The sequence below is a fragment of the Myodes glareolus genome, chromosome 11 (genome assembly GCF_982192425.1).
Source record: "Myodes glareolus chromosome 11, mMyoGla1.1, whole genome shotgun sequence".
NCBI classification, from domain to species: domain Eukaryota; kingdom Metazoa; phylum Chordata; class Mammalia; order Rodentia; family Cricetidae; genus Myodes; species Myodes glareolus.
The window spans coordinates 53092191-53110121 of record NC_142036.1 but is presented as its reverse complement, the minus strand read 5'-3'; the positions used below and the strand labels follow the sequence as shown (position 1 = coordinate 53110121).

At 41.4% G+C, this 17931-nt stretch overlaps 1 long non-coding RNA gene across 1 annotated transcript; it reads left to right on the top strand.

The window, feature by feature from the left end:
- Window positions 1-6795: 6795 nt before the first annotated feature.
- LOC148120508 (uncharacterized) lies at window positions 6796-17507 on the top strand. Its single transcript, XR_015739332.1, has 2 exons — window positions 6796-6946; window positions 17269-17507. It is a non-coding gene; the product is annotated as an uncharacterized LOC148120508 (long non-coding RNA).
- The last annotated feature ends 424 nt before the right edge of the window (window positions 17508-17931 follow it).

The following is a 17931-nucleotide window of genomic DNA, read 5'->3' as shown; positions in this document are numbered from 1 at the left end:
AAACTTCAATCAAAGATTCCGTTACTCTCTATGGTGTTTAAAATCCTGGTTAAATGATAAACCATTGGCTACTGTTCAGTGCGGAGCTCGGTAGCACCAGCTAGAAAGCAGAGCGGCAGGCAAGGCACTGCAACTTCACGCTTATGGCAAGACTCCCATGCGTAAAGCAACGTCTGTCCCTAGCGTTAACAAAAACCAGACTCGGAACGCACGTGGTTCATGGTGCTGCTTTTTCAGAAAGCATTATAATCATTCATAGAATGTCTCAGGGAGAAGAACAGCGGCCAAAAGGAGCGATGAAACACCTTCCTCGTTGGAATGCCGGGATATCGCGTAGGGGATGCGGAGTCCAAGAACGCATATAAGAGATGACTTGAATGATTAGCCTTCCTCCTGGCGCAGGCTTCACCTCTCTCCAGTGCTCACGCAAGGGTTAGACACTTATGACTGGCTCACACTCCAGGCCTAAATCTATGCACTTTGGAAGGTACCAAGCTGTCTTGTCTTCTCTGCCTCAGTTCCTCATTTGTGCAGCAGTTATTAGAGCCAAATCCACGGTATTGCCGCGATGACTACATAAGGTGATAAAGGGTAGAGTTTAGAATGCTTTAGTGTGTGCAAGTAGGGTTTTTTTTTTTAGATTTATTTATTTATGTAGTATACTGCCTGTAGACCAGAAGAGGGCACCAGACTTCGTTACAGATGGTTGTGAGCCACCATGTGGTTGCTGGGAATTGGACTCAGGACCTTTGGAAGAGCAGTCAGTGCTTTTAACCGCTGAGCCATCCCTCCAGCCCTGCAAGTAGGTTTTTATATATATGACATTAGCTGTTGTATCAGTATTAACATTTCTGTTTAAGATATAACCAAAGCAGCAGGGCAGTGGTGGTCCACGCCTTTAATCCCAGCACCTGGGAGGCAGAGGCAGGCCAATCTCTGTGAGTTCGAGGCCAGCCTGTTCTACAAGAGCTAGTTCCAGGACAGGACAGTCTCCAAAGCTACAGAGAAACCCTGTCTCGAAAACCCTACATATATATGTGTGTGTGTGTGTGTGTGTGTTATATATACATATATACATATATGTGTGTGCGTATGTATATATACATATATATGTATATATATGCAAAGCATCTTCTAAATAGAGGGGAAATCGTAGCTTGCATGCTAACCCATCATTGCTATTTTTCCTGTGCAAGCATATCATTACTTCCTTCCAACCCCATGAGCTACACGTCTGCATTGATGGGGATCATTTACAAAACACGGACACATCCGACATAGGCATGAACGAGACACAAGGCATCCGTGAGAAGTAACATGACTGAAGGGTCACACACACGGTGGAGAAGAGAGCGAGCAATCAAACATGTCTAGCTTGAGGACTTGGGATGTACTTTATGGTTGAGCTAAGCCTTTCAGTCTCCTCACAGTGGATGAAGGGGAGAGAAAGAGACCCAGTATCCTTGCGCGAAAAAGAAGAGGCATGAGAGCAAGCCCACGCTGTGGCGGATGAGAGAGGAAAACAAATGTGACGAGTGGGAGGGATGGTTAGTGTTAACTTGGCTGGACCAAGAGGTGCTCAAACACTTGGCTAAATACGATTGTAGGCGTGTGGGACAGGGTCGCTGCTGGACAGGGGTGATTTTTATGTCACTACACTGAGTGAAACGGATTGTTCTCTGTGATGCGCATGAATCTCACCAGCGCTATTTCACTAAAAGGTCTGGAAGAAAACAAGGAGGCTCCTCACATCAGTTGGGGAAAATTTCTCCTGCCTGACTGGAACACCCTTTTATCCTGCCTTTGAGTTTAAGTTGAAGCCTGGACGTCTGGGGTATTTTCTGTTCTGGCATTCATATTAGGCTGCACCATCCGCTTTGCTGGGGTGCTGGGTACTGTCTTCCCATCCACTCTGCTGGGGCCCTGGGTACTGTCTTCCCATCCACTCTGCTGGGGCCCTGGGTACTGTCTTTCAATGTCAGGACTTGTCAGCCTCTATAATCAAATGAGCTAATTCCTCATTTAAAAAAAAAAATCCCTCCATACTATCGCTTTGTCTCTTGAGCAAACCCTAACTAATGCATAAAATAAAGTATTCAAACATCCCTAATTGCAACCCCCTGCCTCAGGTGCCTCTCAGGACAATTCTGTCTTCACATGGATTCTTTTTGTTGTTTGTTTGTTTTCCAGACAGGGTTTCTCTGTATAGTCCTGGCTGTCTGGAACTCACTCTGTAGACCAGGCTGGCCTCCAACTCACAGAACTTCCTGCCTCTGCCTCTCAGTGTTGGAATTAAAGACGTGTGCCGCCGCCACCTGGCTCCCTTTATTCCTTTTACTGCAAACCTCTCAGCACACAGATGTTATCTAGACTTAATTCTGACTTAATTTATTGTCTTAGTTAGGGTCTCTATTGCTGTGAAGAGATACCATGACCACAGCAACTCTAATAAAGGAAAACATGTAATTGGATGGCTTACAGTTCAGAGGTTCAGTCCATTATTATCATCATGGTGGGGCATGGGGGAATGCAGGCAGACGGTGCTGGGGAGGCATCATGAGCAGGCAACAGCACGTGAACTAAGTGTAGCTTTAGCACAGGAGACGTCAAAACCCACCACAGACACACTTCCTCCAACAAGGCCACACCTCCTACTAGTGCCACTCCCTTTGGAGGCCGTTTTCTTTCAAACCACCACATAGAGTTTCTTCCCATAATATTGTTTTATCATACTCATTTTCCTTTTTCTTTCAAATTTTCTTATTAGTGCATATTAACTGTACAGAATAATGTGCTTCAGTATGGTGTTTTTATATATGCATATAATATACTTATGGTCACCCTCTTTAACCCCCTCACCTAATAGCCTTTCTTGACCCTAGCCTCCCCCTTACACTTCTCAAAAGGTTTATTTTCTTTACGATGATGATATAGAGTTTAATCCATTTTCCTGAAATTGAAATGACGGTCTTACTTATATTTTAAAGATAGCAACAAACTTTACCAAAGTATTTCATCACTTCTGCTACACACACCACTAGGACATGGCCCAGATTTATTTTCCCTGTGGTTTCGTGTGTGGTGAACTTTCTGAGATCTACAGAGCGGAGACTGTTTTCAGCACATCCTAGAATTGTCAAGGAAGTTTGACTTAATGTAAGTTCCTCTGTTATTACTTTTGAGAAATTAGGTTTTACTTTTTAAAAATGTTTTTTGTGTTACTCGTGAAATTCTACTTACCTCAAGTATAAAAAAAAGTTCATTTTATATTATTCTTCCAAAATCTTTAAAAAGCTCATTCGTATTGTTCTTTTATTGACTTTGAATCTATTTCCAGAATACTGAAGATGGAGCATCAATTTTTAATTTTCCATATGGATAGTCATTTGGCTCAGGGCTATTACTAAGTAGTTCGCCCTTTCCACCAATACACAGTGCTCCATTGTTGCACATCAAACATCAGTGTTAATGTGTTCTTTTCAGAGGCCTTACGGTGAAATGCACTGTGTTTTATGCTGCACCATCACCCAGTCTGGGTAGTTATGGATTTGATTAAACCTTGGCAATCTGAAGAATTTTTTTTCTTTGTTCTTCAGGACTGTCTTGGCTATTCTTGGGACTTAATTAATTTTTTTTCTCAAGAACTTCAGTGTGAATCCATCATGTTCTTCATTTCCACAGCAAGTAAATCTCCATTGGCGCTTTAAATTGGTATTGTAATGATTTGACATATAAACTGAGGGAGAATGGTCAGCTCTACGGTTCTGATTCCCTTTAAGAACCTAATTTAGGTGCCGGGTAGTGATGACACATGCCTTTAATCCCAGCACTCGGGAGGCAGAGGCAGGCGGATCTTTGTGAGTTTGAGGCCAGCTTGGTCTACAAGAGCTAGTTCCAGGACAGGCTCCAAAGCTACAGAGAAACCCTATCTCAAAAACAAAACAAAACAAAACAAAACAAAACAAAAAAAACAAAAACAAGAAGAACATAATTTAGTGCTAGAGAGATTTCTCAGTGGTTAAGGGCATTTGCTTGCTGTTAGGCAGCTCACAGCTGTCCCTAACATTAGCTCCAGAAGATTCAACACCATCTTCTGCTCTCTGCAGACACCGCACCAGTGTGCAAATACCCACACACAGGCACACACCTAACTAAAGTATAAAACAAATCTTCCAGATGACCCAGGTTTGGGTCCCAGCACTCACATGGACACTCATAACCACGTGTAATTCCAGTTGCAATGGATCCAGCATCCTTTTCTGGCCTCCGCGGGCTCATGTGCACATATGGGACACACAAACTCATGCAGGCTTGCACACATACAAATAAATCAAGAATAAATAAACATACCTTTTGAAAAAGAAAAAAACTGAAAGAAAAGGAATGTGACATGGGTTTCCTTTTATTTATATACTTAATATTTGTCTTTAGATCAGTGCTTCTCCACCTAGGGATACCTAAGACCATCAGAAAATGCAGATAGTCACATTACAATTCATAATAGTAGCAAAATTACACACACAAACATACATACATACATGTATGTAATACATACATACACACACACACACACATATATATATATATACATATATATATATATGATTTTCGAGACAGGGTTTCTCTATGTAACAGTCCTGGCTGTCGTGGAACTCACTCTGTAGACCAGGATAGCCTTGAAATCACAGAGATCCACCTGCCTCTGCCTTCCGAGTGCTGGGATTAAAGGCGTGTGCCACCACCGCCCGGCTCATGCACGTATTTTGCCTGGTTTATCTTTATAAACACTCTTATGCTGCTATTGTAAATGATATCTTTTAGGACTACATTGTATAACCATTTATTGATGTTTAGAAATGCAATTGAGCTTTGTGTACTAATCTTATATTCCACGTCAACAATCTTTCTGAGCTCCAAAATTAATTATAATCTTGCAATCACTGTAAAATTTCCTGTTTAGACAATCACAATGCATACAAAATTTGATAATGGATTTTTGCTTTAAGTTCTTTCTGTGGCTCTGTTCACTAGCGAGGGTCTAAAGTATAATCTTAAATTTTTTAAAAAATATATTCATTTATTTATTATGTATACAATATTCTATCTGTGTGTATGCCTGCAGACCAGAAGAGGGCACCAGACCCCATTACAGATGGTTGTGAGCCACCATGTGGTTGTCAGGAATTGAACTCAGGACCTTTGGAAGAGCAGGCAATGCTCTTAACCACTGAGCCATCTCTCCAGCCCCCTAATCTTAAATTCTTATTTGATATTTTTAGAAAATGTATTATATCACTACCGAGACGTTTTAGCTTGCTAGAGCTTTTCCTTCCTAGGATTACAACACAGTTTGTCGTTGTATGCAGAAACATCTACACGAATCAGCCCATTGGTGTCTTTTCCCAGTGTCCAGCTGGCAGTGTTCTCTTCTGCTTTCAGCACAGAGCTCATAAACACAGGTCAGGAATTGCTCTGCATATGCCGTTCGTGTGTATGAGTGTGTAATTATCTGTTGTATGTTCAGTAGAATGTTGAAAGGTCGCCTGGTTCTCGTGCGCTCGTTACATGGGTAATGCACATATGAAAGATAGAAAAGATAGCTAGTATTCACTGATTCAAGTTCCTTGCTGCTGTGTCTTTCCTACTAGATGGGTTTCCTATTGCTTTTTAAAGTTAACTTTATATATTTAATTTATGTGTGTGGGTGTTTTGTCTGCATGTACACCTGCAAACAACATATGTGCTTGGTGTCTGAGGAGGCCAAAAGAGGACTTTACGCCCCGGGGACTGGAGTTATAGATACATGAGCCACCATGTGGGTGCTGGGGATCAAACCCAGGTCCTCTGGGAGATCAACCAGGGCTCTGAACTGCTGTGCCTTCTCTGCAGTCCCTCTATTGCTTTTTGATTTCATTTTCACAAGTGATGTGTCTAAGACGTTGTCTATTTAATGTGTATTTCCTTATTTGCTGGCATAAACTCAATCGTGGCCTCCGCTTATCATTTTTAAATTCCTGCTGAATGTGCTTTTTAAATACTAATATTATTTCATTTATTTTATATTTTCTTTCATAACCACTCTTTCAAGATGTTTATTTTATTAGTCGTTCCAACAAGACCAGCTTGTGCTCTTGCTTGCTGATCGCCTCTAATTTATTTGTTTTTTTTTTCTGTTTCATTAACGTCTGCTTTTATCTTTACTTCTTTCCTTTTATTTTCTTTGGGCTTCTTCTGCTGATGTGTTGTTGCTTAACTTGGATGCTTAGCTCATTAATTTTCTGCCTTCTCTCTTTCTAATGTGAACACTCAAAACTAGAAATTGTTGGCTGAGACAGTGCTATGGTAGGGACTCAGTCCCACACAGGAAGCTGTGGATTTGATCTACCCCAGAAACGTTACAGTCCCTGTATTCTGACAGCAGATCTTAGGAAGAGCTGGAACATTTACTAACTGCTATTTGGCTCTGCCCATATTCATGATATTTTTATCAAACTACTTTTAAATTTCCAAATTTAATGTTGTATTTTTATTTAAATTATTGTTGATGTATATGAGTATATGGTGTGTGTGTGTGTGTGTGTGTGTGTGTGTGAAAGAGAGAGAGAGAGAGAGAGAGAGAGAGAGAGAGAGCAGGGAGCATGTATATGGAGACCAGAGGACAGCATTCAGGAATTGCTTCTCTCCTGCCACTGAGTTCCAGGAACTGAACTAGGTTGTAAGAACTGCATGGTAAGCACTTTATTAGCTGAGTCATCTTGTCTGGCCTAAATTTAAATTTTTCGTTGAAGAATGTGTACATGCAAGATCATCTCGTAAATACGTAGCTAGCTGAATTTTCAAAAATGAAATTTGGCCGTGCCACCAACACCAAGGTCGAGGAGAACTTAACCAGACTCCAGACTCCAAAACTGTCTGCTATTTTCTTCCCATTCCCTCACTTCCAAAGGTAAGCACCATGCTGACTTGTGCCATGCAGCTGGGCATACTTGTAGTTAATGCCAAGAGACTCCTACGGCACGTAGACTGTTTTCCAGGGCTCCTTTCCAGTTGTAAGATGCAGCCACACCATTGCCTGTAAATATAGTTTGTTATGGTTGCTATAGAGGAAGTCACGAAACGAATGTTGCCGTCTCTTCATTCTTTTGTTATTGGATGTTGTGCTCTTGTAAATTGTGCTGCAGTAAAATTCTAGCCCTATTTGTTTGTCCGTTTGTTTTCTGTTTGCTACGGAGGAGCAAACTGAGAACTTTACACTTGCTGCTCAAGCACTGGACACTGAGCTCCATCCCGAACTTACAATACACGGGCAGGAAATTGCTGGCTCATTAGTTATTTGCATATTAAGCTCTATCGACGGTCAATCATTTCTCAGCGGGACTGGACCAGTTTATGCTCCCTCCAACAGGTGTGGGCAGGGTTTTGTTTTCCTGTTCTATACTGTTCAGAATCAAGCTCAGGGCCTCCTGGATGACAGGCAATCCCAGACCAGGTCAGTTCTTTTTACACTCGGTGTAGAAGTTAAGCTCATAGCAGTCAGGAAATGGGATTTACCCATTGGCAATTATCTGCTGTTTGTTAGGACTTGCCAACAATTTTTCACCACCTTCTATATATGTTTGCAAATGCCTTCCAGCCCAGGTTCTTGTGTGTGTATTTGTGTGTTTGTGTGTGTATTTGTGTGTTTGGGTGTGTGTTTACGTACACATGTGGAAGACAGAGGTCAATGTTGGTTGCCTTCCTCAATCACTTTCCACCTCATTTTTTGGTACAGAATATTTGCTGATCCTGGAACTTGTTGATTTGGCCAGACAAGCTGACCAAGGAGCTCCAAGGACCTACCCGTCCTGCCTACATTGACCAGGGATTATAGACATGTGACCATCTGTGTACACGAATCCTGGGGATTCAAACCCCTTGTTGTCTTCATGCATGGCGAGCATTTTATCAACTGAGCCATCTTCTCCTTTGTCATTCCCGTGCTCCTTTTACACAAATGAGCAAGATTCTGTGTTGTCTTAAAAGTCTATTCTTAAATGAATGCTTACTAACATACTTTATACTTTAAAGTTCTATTTTTATACAGTTTCTTTTTTAAAAATCGCTTTAGCTGTCTCCGTCTGGATGACTAAGGACTTTTCCACTCTTTCACTATGATGAGGAAGCCCAGCTCTATTTCTGTTCTTTGGGTAGTCATCCTTGAACTTTAACTCACACTCTTGGTGTATAGCTTTCCTCTCAACAATTCCAGGAACTTACAGTAATGTAAGTCAATGTGTACTAGGGACCAGATATTGATCAGAAATTGCTCTAAGCACTTCACTTTATCATGTTATATAAAGCCTTGGAAGTCAAGTAATTTGCCCATGGTTGCCCGAAGAATACATCTCAAAACTGGGAACTAGCGGAGCCGGGTGTGGTGCTGCACAGCTGTAGTCTCAGGATCCAGAAGGTGGAGGCCGGAAGATTGCCACAAGTTCCAGGTCACTCTGGACTACACTGGGAATCCCAGACTAGCTAATGTTACGCAGCAAAGCCCTATCTTTAAAAAAATGACTGGTACTCAAATCTAAGCAGTGCCCTGGAATACCGCCCTTTTAACCAGAGGTGTCTGGCTTAAGATATTAAAGGTTCTGGGGGCTGGAGAGATGGCTCAGAGGTTAAGAGCACTGCCTGCTCTTCCAAAGGTCCTGAGTTCAATTCCCAGCAACCATATGGTGGCTCACAACCAACTGAATGGGGTCTGGTGCCCTCTTCTGGCCTGCAGGCATACACACAGACAGAATATTGTATACAAAATAAATAAATAAATATTTTAAAAAAAGATATTAAAGGTTCTGTTTTCAGTTGACAGAGAACATGCTTATTAATGATGGCTTATTTGAAGATGACAGTTATTTAGTTATTTCCTCTCCCCCACTTTGCATATATCCTTTCCTTTGTGGGGGAAGGGATTTGTTTTTCAAGACAGGTTTTTTTCTGTATAGCCCTGGCTGTCCTGGAACTCACTTTGTAGACCAGGCTCGAGCTCAGAGATCCACATCCCTCCCTCTGCCTCCCTTCCTTTTAGTTCCCTGTACTTAGAGCAAGTCTGCTATCAGTCTATCAGATCCAGGGAGCTATCTCCCCCCCACCACCGCTTGCTTTTGCAAACTTCTTTTGTCTTTAGTGTTACACAGTTACACCGCTGCATATTCATGTGGGAAATCCTACAGTGCTGAAGAAGGGGGTTGGTGGCTAAGAGTGCATACTGCTCTTCTCACTGAGGACTGCGTTTGGTTCCCAGCACACATGTTGGGCGGCTCAGAGCTGCATGTAACTCCAGTCGCAGGGGAGCTCAGTGCCTCTGATGTCTGCAAGCATCTGCACTTTTTCCATGCTCAAATTCCACTCAGACACGTATGCATGCACATAATTAAAAATAATAAAAACAAATCTTAAAAAAAAAGAAAATCCTACTTGGGATTCATTGAGTTTCCCAAATCTGAAGATTTATATCTTCATCAGTTCTATAAAATTATTAGGCAGACTCATGTTAAATAATGTTTCTTTCCCCTCCTCTCTACTTTTTCTTTCTAGAATTTCAGTTGTATGAATGTTAGATGACAGCACTCTCTCCTTGTTAATTGATATTTGCAGTGGCTCATTTTATGTGTCCAATTGACTGAGCTTTGGAGTACCTGACTATTTAATTAAACATTGTTTCTGAGGATGTATGAAGGTGTTCCTGGGTGACATGAACATTTAACGGAGCAAACAGTAAAGAAGAGGGTCCTCCAGTTGGGCATTATGGTCCATGTCTTTAATCTCAGCACTGAGGAGAAAGAAGACGGAGGATGTCTGTAAGTTCAAGGCCATACTGTTTAGTGAGTTCCAGGCAGCCAGAGCTAAACAGTGAGACTTTGTAAGTCTTCAGGCTCTGAGAACAACCATCCTTACTGTGATGTGGTGGCTCAAAGCTCAGCCATAAATGGAAGGGAATGTTCGCACATCTGTATAAACCCTCCAAGGCTTGAGAAACAAAGAGGAAGGAGAAGTGGAGTATCAGGAATGGAAGGAGAGCAAAAGGAAGGAGGGAGAGTGTTGTGTAACTATTTCTCAGAGTCGAAGTACTCCCTCCTGGAGGTGGGAGGGAGACCCTGGGAGCTAAGGAAGTGTACAAGGCTCAGCAAGCTCATGGAGGCTGCTAGAGCCATGAGGCCCCTCATCAGGGGATACAAAGCAATCCAGAACTGCTGAGAAGGGGAGACCTGTTGGCTGAGCTGCCTGTAAGTTGGGAAGGGAGCTCCAGAGATGCAGCTTTTGGGTGTCATCACCCATACTGGGATGGGCCTTTTGGTGATGTAGATGCCTTTGAACCAACCCCTCCCCTGTGTTCCTGTAAGTAATCCCAATAAATTTACTGGTTCAACAAGCTAGATTTGGCAAGGGCGGGGTCACTTCTTCGGTCTCTTGTCTCTTTTCTGTTGTCTCTGGGCCAAACAGACATTGTAACATGAAGGGGCAGGTGGATCATTGAGTGAGGTCAGCCTGGTCTATAGAGCAAGTTCCAGGAGAGCCAGGTCTGTACAAAGAAACCCTGTCTTAAAAATAAATAAAAAAATAAAAATATATTTGCACATGAATATACTTGTAGGGGTTGGGGAAATGACTGTCAATAAAGTGTTTGCTAAGCAAACTTGAAGACCAGCACCCATGGGTGCAGTGGTGCATGCCTATAATCCTAACGCTGTGAAGGCAGAGACAGGAGAGGATCCCTGGGGCTCTCTGGCGAGACAGTCTAGCTAATCAGTGAATTCCAGGATCAGGAGAGATCCTGTCTCAAAAACAAACAAACAAACAAACAAAACAGAAAAGAAAAGAAAAAATAAAACAGTAAGAATGACCCAGGAAGAGTCCTGATGTCAAGCTCTGGTTTCCGCTTGCAAATGCACAAATGTGAATATACATTCAGACACACGTGTACACGCACAAAGACATGAACATGTGTATACACACATATAGAATAAATTCATGTATCAGGTTTTTTTTTACAATATCCCCCAGTTGCCGTAGAGTCATCTATTCATTCATTCACTCATCAAAAAGCTACCTTCCATGGTGTTTACTTTAAGCTCCCTTTCCCATATACTACCTACACACTGGTGTCGATTCCTGGACACTCTCTTTTGCTAGATAAGCTTTTTCACTCAACAGCATAGGGTTTAGAATGCGCCTTAAGTACCTTCTAAGACTAGTTTCCCCTCCCCCATCACCTATTAGTTTTGTTGTTTATAACTTAGCTTGACTCATGTACTATATTTAATTAATAAATTTAGTACAGCAAGTTTAAAGCCATACATATAAAACATTGTATTGTGCTGGGCAGTGGTGGCACTCACCTTTAATCTCAGTACTTGGGAGTCAGAGGCAGGTGGATCTCTATGATTTTGAGGCCAGCCTGGTATACAGAGCAAGTTCCAGGACAGCCAGGGCTGCACAAAGAAATCTTGTCTTGAAAAACAGAAAAAAAGCCGGGCGGTGGTGGCGCACGCCTTTAATCCCAGCACTCGGGAGGCAGAGGCAGGCGAATCCCTGTGAGTTCGAGGCCAGCCTGGTCTACAAGAACTAGTTCCAGGACAGGCACCAAAAACTACAGAGAAACCCTGTCTCGAAAAATCAAAAAAAAAAAAAAAAAAAAAAAACAGAAAAAAAAAGAAAACAGAAAAAAGAAAAGAAAAGAAAAAACTCAAAACAACAACAACAAAAAAGCATTGTATTGCAATGATAGGTGTCCTATCTATTATTTTTGATTATCAATTCCATGAGTCTATCTTGTGCACCATTGCCAAATTCCGAAATAAAATGCACAGTGAGTAATCAAACAATGAGCTAGAGAGATAGCTCAGCAGTTAAGAGTATATTCTCATTTTCCAGAGGATCAGAGTAAAATTCCCAGCACCCACATCGTGTGGCCCACAACTGCCTGCAACTCCAGCTCCAGGGGATCCACTGCCCTCTTCATGGTACTCCACAGACACGGTACTCACCTGCACAAACCCACCCCCACACATGGATACCCATCATTTAAAAATAATAATAAAATGCAATATTTTTAAAGTCCTCGAGCAATCTTTACTGAGTGAATTAACGAGTGAGTAAGACCAAATGCCATAGTACTGTCCGGTAACTCACTGACAACCTGACAGCCCAAAGGAGAAAAACTCATTCACAATTTATACTTCTCTGTTGATTCCTGTTTCCTCAGTCTTCCATGATCCCGATCCCTGATTATCACCCAATAAACTTCCTGCACAGAAATCTCCATCTCACAGTCTGTTTCCCTGGTTGGTAAGCTAACCTCAAATATAGACGGCTTGCATGCCCTTAGGCATTACCGTGACTGTTACTTTACTCAAGTATGAGGCAGTAGAGGGCTTTGGGTTCTACTTTCCAACAAGTACTTGAGGTTTTCTTTTGTTCATAAAACCTTAACCTATGTGCTGATGAAACTAAGGATCCCAAGAAGTTAATCAGCTCAGAATAAAATGCATACCAATTGGGACCTTTGCACTTTTCTGGAATATGAATTAAATACCTTGCATTTAAGCTGGACGTGCTTAAATGCTGGACGTGCTTTGGGGTGGTGCGTGTCTGTGTCCTTGAACTTAGAAGGAGGTGGGATCAGGAGTTCAAGGCTAGCCTCAACTGCAGGGTAAGTACAGGTCCAGCCAGGGATTCACAAGACTCTGTCTCAGAAATAAATAAGGCAGGCTGGAAAGATGACTCAGCAGTTAAAAGCAGTGATTGCTCTTCCAGAGGACCCGGGTTCAATTCCTAGCACCTACATGGCAGCTCACAACTGTCTGTAACTCCAGGTCCAGGGGACTTGAAACCCATGACAAAACACTAATACACATAAATAAAGAAACAAACAAAGTTATGCATGGCGGCATACATCTTTAATAATAGCACTCAAAAGGTAGAAGCAGGCTGATCTCTGGGAGTTGGAAGACAATTCACTCTACATAGTGAGCTCCCAGTCAGATAGGGCTAAACAATAAGACCCCATCTTTAATATACAGAATAACATGATTAATTATATTTTACTAGGGAATAGTTACAATATATCACCAATAGTTGTGATAAATATGTACTATTTCAATTTCATTTGTTAGATTATGGATGTTGAGCCCTGAAATTCATAGGTTGAAATCTTTCACACATCCTTGCCTCATCTGATGCACACTTGACAGATGTCACGAGAAAAAAAGAAAGCAAAATTTGATCCCTGACTCACAGCATACATAAAATCTATTCACAATAGATTGCAAACCTAAATATGAAAGATAAATATTATGCTTTCTGATTCCTCAAGATTTCTATGATCCACATGTTATTTAGTGGTGTGTTCAATATTTCAGAATTTTATAGCTATCTTTTCATTTGGGGGCATACAGTTTAATTCCATTGTGGTCTGAAAACATGATAGCATGCTACATATGATTATTTTTCTGCTTCTTCAAGTAGTTTTTTGGTTCAGAATATGATTTACCTTGGTGACCAAGGCATGTATTCACTGCCGCTAAATGAAGTACTAAGTGTCACTATCAGATCACATGACTGATGCTGTGTCTATATTCTTACCATAGTGTCTGTGTATTCTTATCATAGTGTCTGTGTATTCTTACTATAGTGATGTATATTCTTACTATAGTGTCTGTGTATTCTTACTATAGTGATGTATATTCTTACTATAGTGTCTGTGTATTCTTACTATAGAGTCTGTGTCTTCTTACTATAGTGTCTGTGTATTCTTACTATAGTGATGTATATTCTTACTATAGTGTCTGTGTATTCTTACTATAGTGATGTATATTCTTACTATAGTGATGTATATTCTTACCATAGTGTCTGCGTATTCTTACTATAGAGTCTGTGTCTTCTTACTATAGTGTCTGTGTATTCTTACTATAGTGTCTGTGTATTCTTACTATAGTGTCTGTGTATTCTTACCATAGTGTCTGTGTATTCTTACTATAGAGTCTGTGTATTCTTAACATAGTGTCTGTGTATTCTTATTATAGTGTCTGTGTATTCTTACTATAGTGTCTGTGTATTCTTACTATAGTGATGTATATTCTTACTACAGTGTCTGTGTATTCCTACTATAGAGTCTGTGTATTCTTACTATAGAGTCAGTGTATTCTTACCATAGTGTCTGTGTATTCTTACCATAGTGTCTGTGTATTCTTACTATAGTGATGTATATTCTTACTATAATGTCTGTGTATTCTTACTATAGTGATGTATATTCTTACTATAGTGTCTGTGTATTCCTACTATAGAGTCTGTGTATTCTTACCATAGTGTCTGTGTATTCTTACTATAGTGATGTATATTCTTACTATAGTGATGTATATTCTTACCATAGTGTCTGTGTATTCTTACTATAGTGATGTATATTCTTACTATAGTGATGTATATTCTTACCATAGTGTCTGTGTATTCTTACTATAGTGATGTATATTCTTACCATAGTGTCTGTGTATTCTTACTATAGTACTATATATTCCTATTGTAATGCCTGTATATTCTTACTGATTTTATGCCTGCTTGATCTATTGATTTCTCTAGAATAATGATTGGAATGGGCGAAAGAAGGCTTCTAGGAGACTGGTAATGTTTTAAATCTTGATCTTAAGTACTTACTGGGTCATGTTCACTTTGTAAAACTTCATAAGCTGTTGTTTATTATTTACATAATTCTCTCTACAAACATTATCAATTAATAAGAACTTTACTTCCATTTTCCCCAGAGCATTTTTTCTAAAAAAAGATTGCAGGTGTCATGTATACACAGGAGGCCAGAAGACAGTGTCAGATCCTGGAGCTGGAGTTACTACAATTATGAGCCACCAAATGTGACGTGTAGTATTTTCTGGTTCCGCGAAAGCTAGACCACAGGAAAGATGTTTTCAGCTCAGACCCAGGTTGGAGCCTCTGAGTTTTGTGTCCTAAGGGTTAAACCAGAGTCGTTAGTTTAATGCTGGCATCACAAGGCCCCACCAGGCTGGGATGTCAGGTGTCTACCACCATGCCTGAGCCCAGTCAAGTCATTGTTCAAGATTTATTTAAACAATAAACTCCCTCTCATTTCCCACTTAAGATTCTAGAAAAATGCTTACAGTCCTGCTGTGGGGGTGGGTTGTTCAATGATATAGCCCTTCCCTAACCTGCACGAGTCCCTCAGTTAAACATTAAATATTAAAGCAGTCTTCCATTTTACTTTACACACATGCATGTGTTCACACCCACACAGAACAGACAGAATCTCTCATTTGGCCTTGGACTCTCCAAGTAGCCAAACACCAAGCTCCTGGAATCCACCTGTCTCCACCTCCCCAGCACTAGATCATATATGTATCACCAAGCTTGGCATTTTTACGGGCACTCAGGGGATCAAACTCAGGCCTCAAGCTTTTCAGGCCAGCTGAGCTATCACTCCAGGCCCTGAAGAAACAAACAACAACAACAAAAATCTCTCTGTCTGTACAGTCCTGAGTGATACTATATATATATAATAGATATGCAGAGATGATTCTCCCATACACTAGAACAGTCTGTAGTTCATCTAATCTCCTCGGAATAAGCTCCTTCTGTCAGCATAAGCAATTTACCCTCTTTATTAACAGAATTCTTCTTCCCCACCACCCCCAAAACATGTAGCCCAAACAGGCTTCTGAGGGGCTCTGCAGCAGATGAGACCCTGAACGTCCTCCTAATTCTTCTGCTTCTGCCTTCCAAGTGTCGGAAGGACGGGCCTGTATGAGTGTGCCTGGCTACCCACTCTCCTTTGTGGAATGTTTGTGCATACATACCCTTTCTCTATTTTCCTCATCTATTTGTAATGGTTTCCTCATGAGTACAAAGCTCTCTACATAGCAAAAGTAGCCATTTTCATTGATCTTATTTTCTATAAATATTTTCTCAAAATGTTTCCTTAATTTCTTTTAACTTAAAGTGGTTTCTGGTCATTTAAAAACAAAAAATAAAAAAAGAGGGTACTGGAGAGATGACTCAGCAGTTAAAAGCACTCGCTGCTCTTGCAGAGGACCCTGGTTTGATTCCCAGTACCCACGTGGTAGTTCGCAATCATTTGTAATTCCATTTCTAGGAAATCTAATGCCCTCTTCTGACCTTCTCTGGCACCAGGCACTCACACGGGGCACATATATTCATATAGGCAAAACACTTACATACATAAAACAAAATAAATAAACCTAAAAATAATTTAATATATATTCTCAAGAAAGAATAATGGTGAATTTTTAAAAACTTTCATCCAGGTATGTGACTTCATAGGACATTAATTATGCATCCTTAAAGCAATCAAATTACCTAAGATATTTTCCACAATCAAGCCAAAACTTTTGCACAGTATTTCAAAACAAATTGGCTTTCAACTTTGGACAATTAGGCAATGACCTAAGCTGACCTCTGCAATTAACATTAATTAGAAGTCAGGCTGATCCGGCCTCTACCACTGGAACCACTCTGTGGAATAAAGTGTATGCTACTCTCTGTTCAGTTACAACAATGACTGCAGACGATCTCATTTGTGGGACCAGAAAACTGGAAGACCATAGCCAGCATTGCAATTCCAATATTGGGAACAAGGCCGAGAAAGAAAGAATTGTCTTTGGGAGTGATGGTGCACACCTTTAATCTTAGCGTTTGGGAAACAGGGGCAGATCCCTGTGAGCAGGAGGCCAGCCTAGTCTACATAAGCAGTTTCCTGGCCAGCCCAGGCTACACAGCAAGATCCCGTCTCAAAACAACGAAAACAAAAGAGTTGTCGATAATTTCCATACATGAGGCCTCTTTTTGTATCTCTGTTTGGAGAATTCGTGTCTTTCTTGAGAAGGCCAGATAATTTAATTTAGGGGAAAAGATAAAGATCTCAGAATAGAAAACCCAGGGAGGATGATGACCTCGCGCGAGCCGCGGGTAGTCCTGGGACATTTGCTTATGCACCTGGGCATTTATGAAAACTAGAGGAAAAGGAAAGGTGCATGTGCTGTCACCGTGCCACCCTGCCCGCTCGGCAGCACCGAGTCCTCCCGTGGCTTGGCTGCCCACACCTGACATGCAAGGGCACTTTGCAAAAGAAATCAGAGAGAATGAAAATCCAAGTCATTTGACGTCTGCCTGACTCAAAAGGCAAAACTAGTCTTGGCTCCCCCTTTTTACCCAAATTGGAGAGAAGTTCTAACTTTGTGTGTTCCACAGGGAATGGAATGGATTGCTCTGTCACCCCACCAGTCACCTTGGCTTCTGAGACGGAAAGCTGTGAAGGAAACCCAAGCCAGACTCCTGGGCTTCGCACGCCGAAGGCTTACAAGGGTGAAACTAAAAAGATGCGCCTCCGTGGTGAACGATGGCAGCCAAACATGTGCTCAGTCCGTTCCTGTCACAGAAATGAAACATCAGCTTGTGTCTCACAGCCAATAAAACAGCCTTCCCACAAACATGCTCTTATTAACTCATTTGAACCTCTCTATCGCCGTGTGTGTGTGTGGGGGGGGGGTACTTACGCGTGTCTCATGGAGCGAAAGACGCCTTCCATAAGCATGCACTCAATAAATACACAATTGATCTCAAGAACACCTCAGCCATCAGATCTCTAACGCAAAGAAGTAGCGCTAGGGAGATGGCTCATTTGGTAAATGCTTGCTGCACAAGCAAGGGATGAGAATTGGTCCCCAGCACACACATAAGTCCCAGGAGCAGTGTGCACCCCTCTAATTTCACTGATGGCATGGTGGAGAAAAGGAGGATCCTTGGAGCTCATGGGCCAGACGTTCTAGCAGATTGACTAGCTCCGTGAGAGACGCTGTCTCAAAAACGAAGGTGGGGGGGGTGGGAGGGCTGGGAATTGTGAGGATCTGAGTG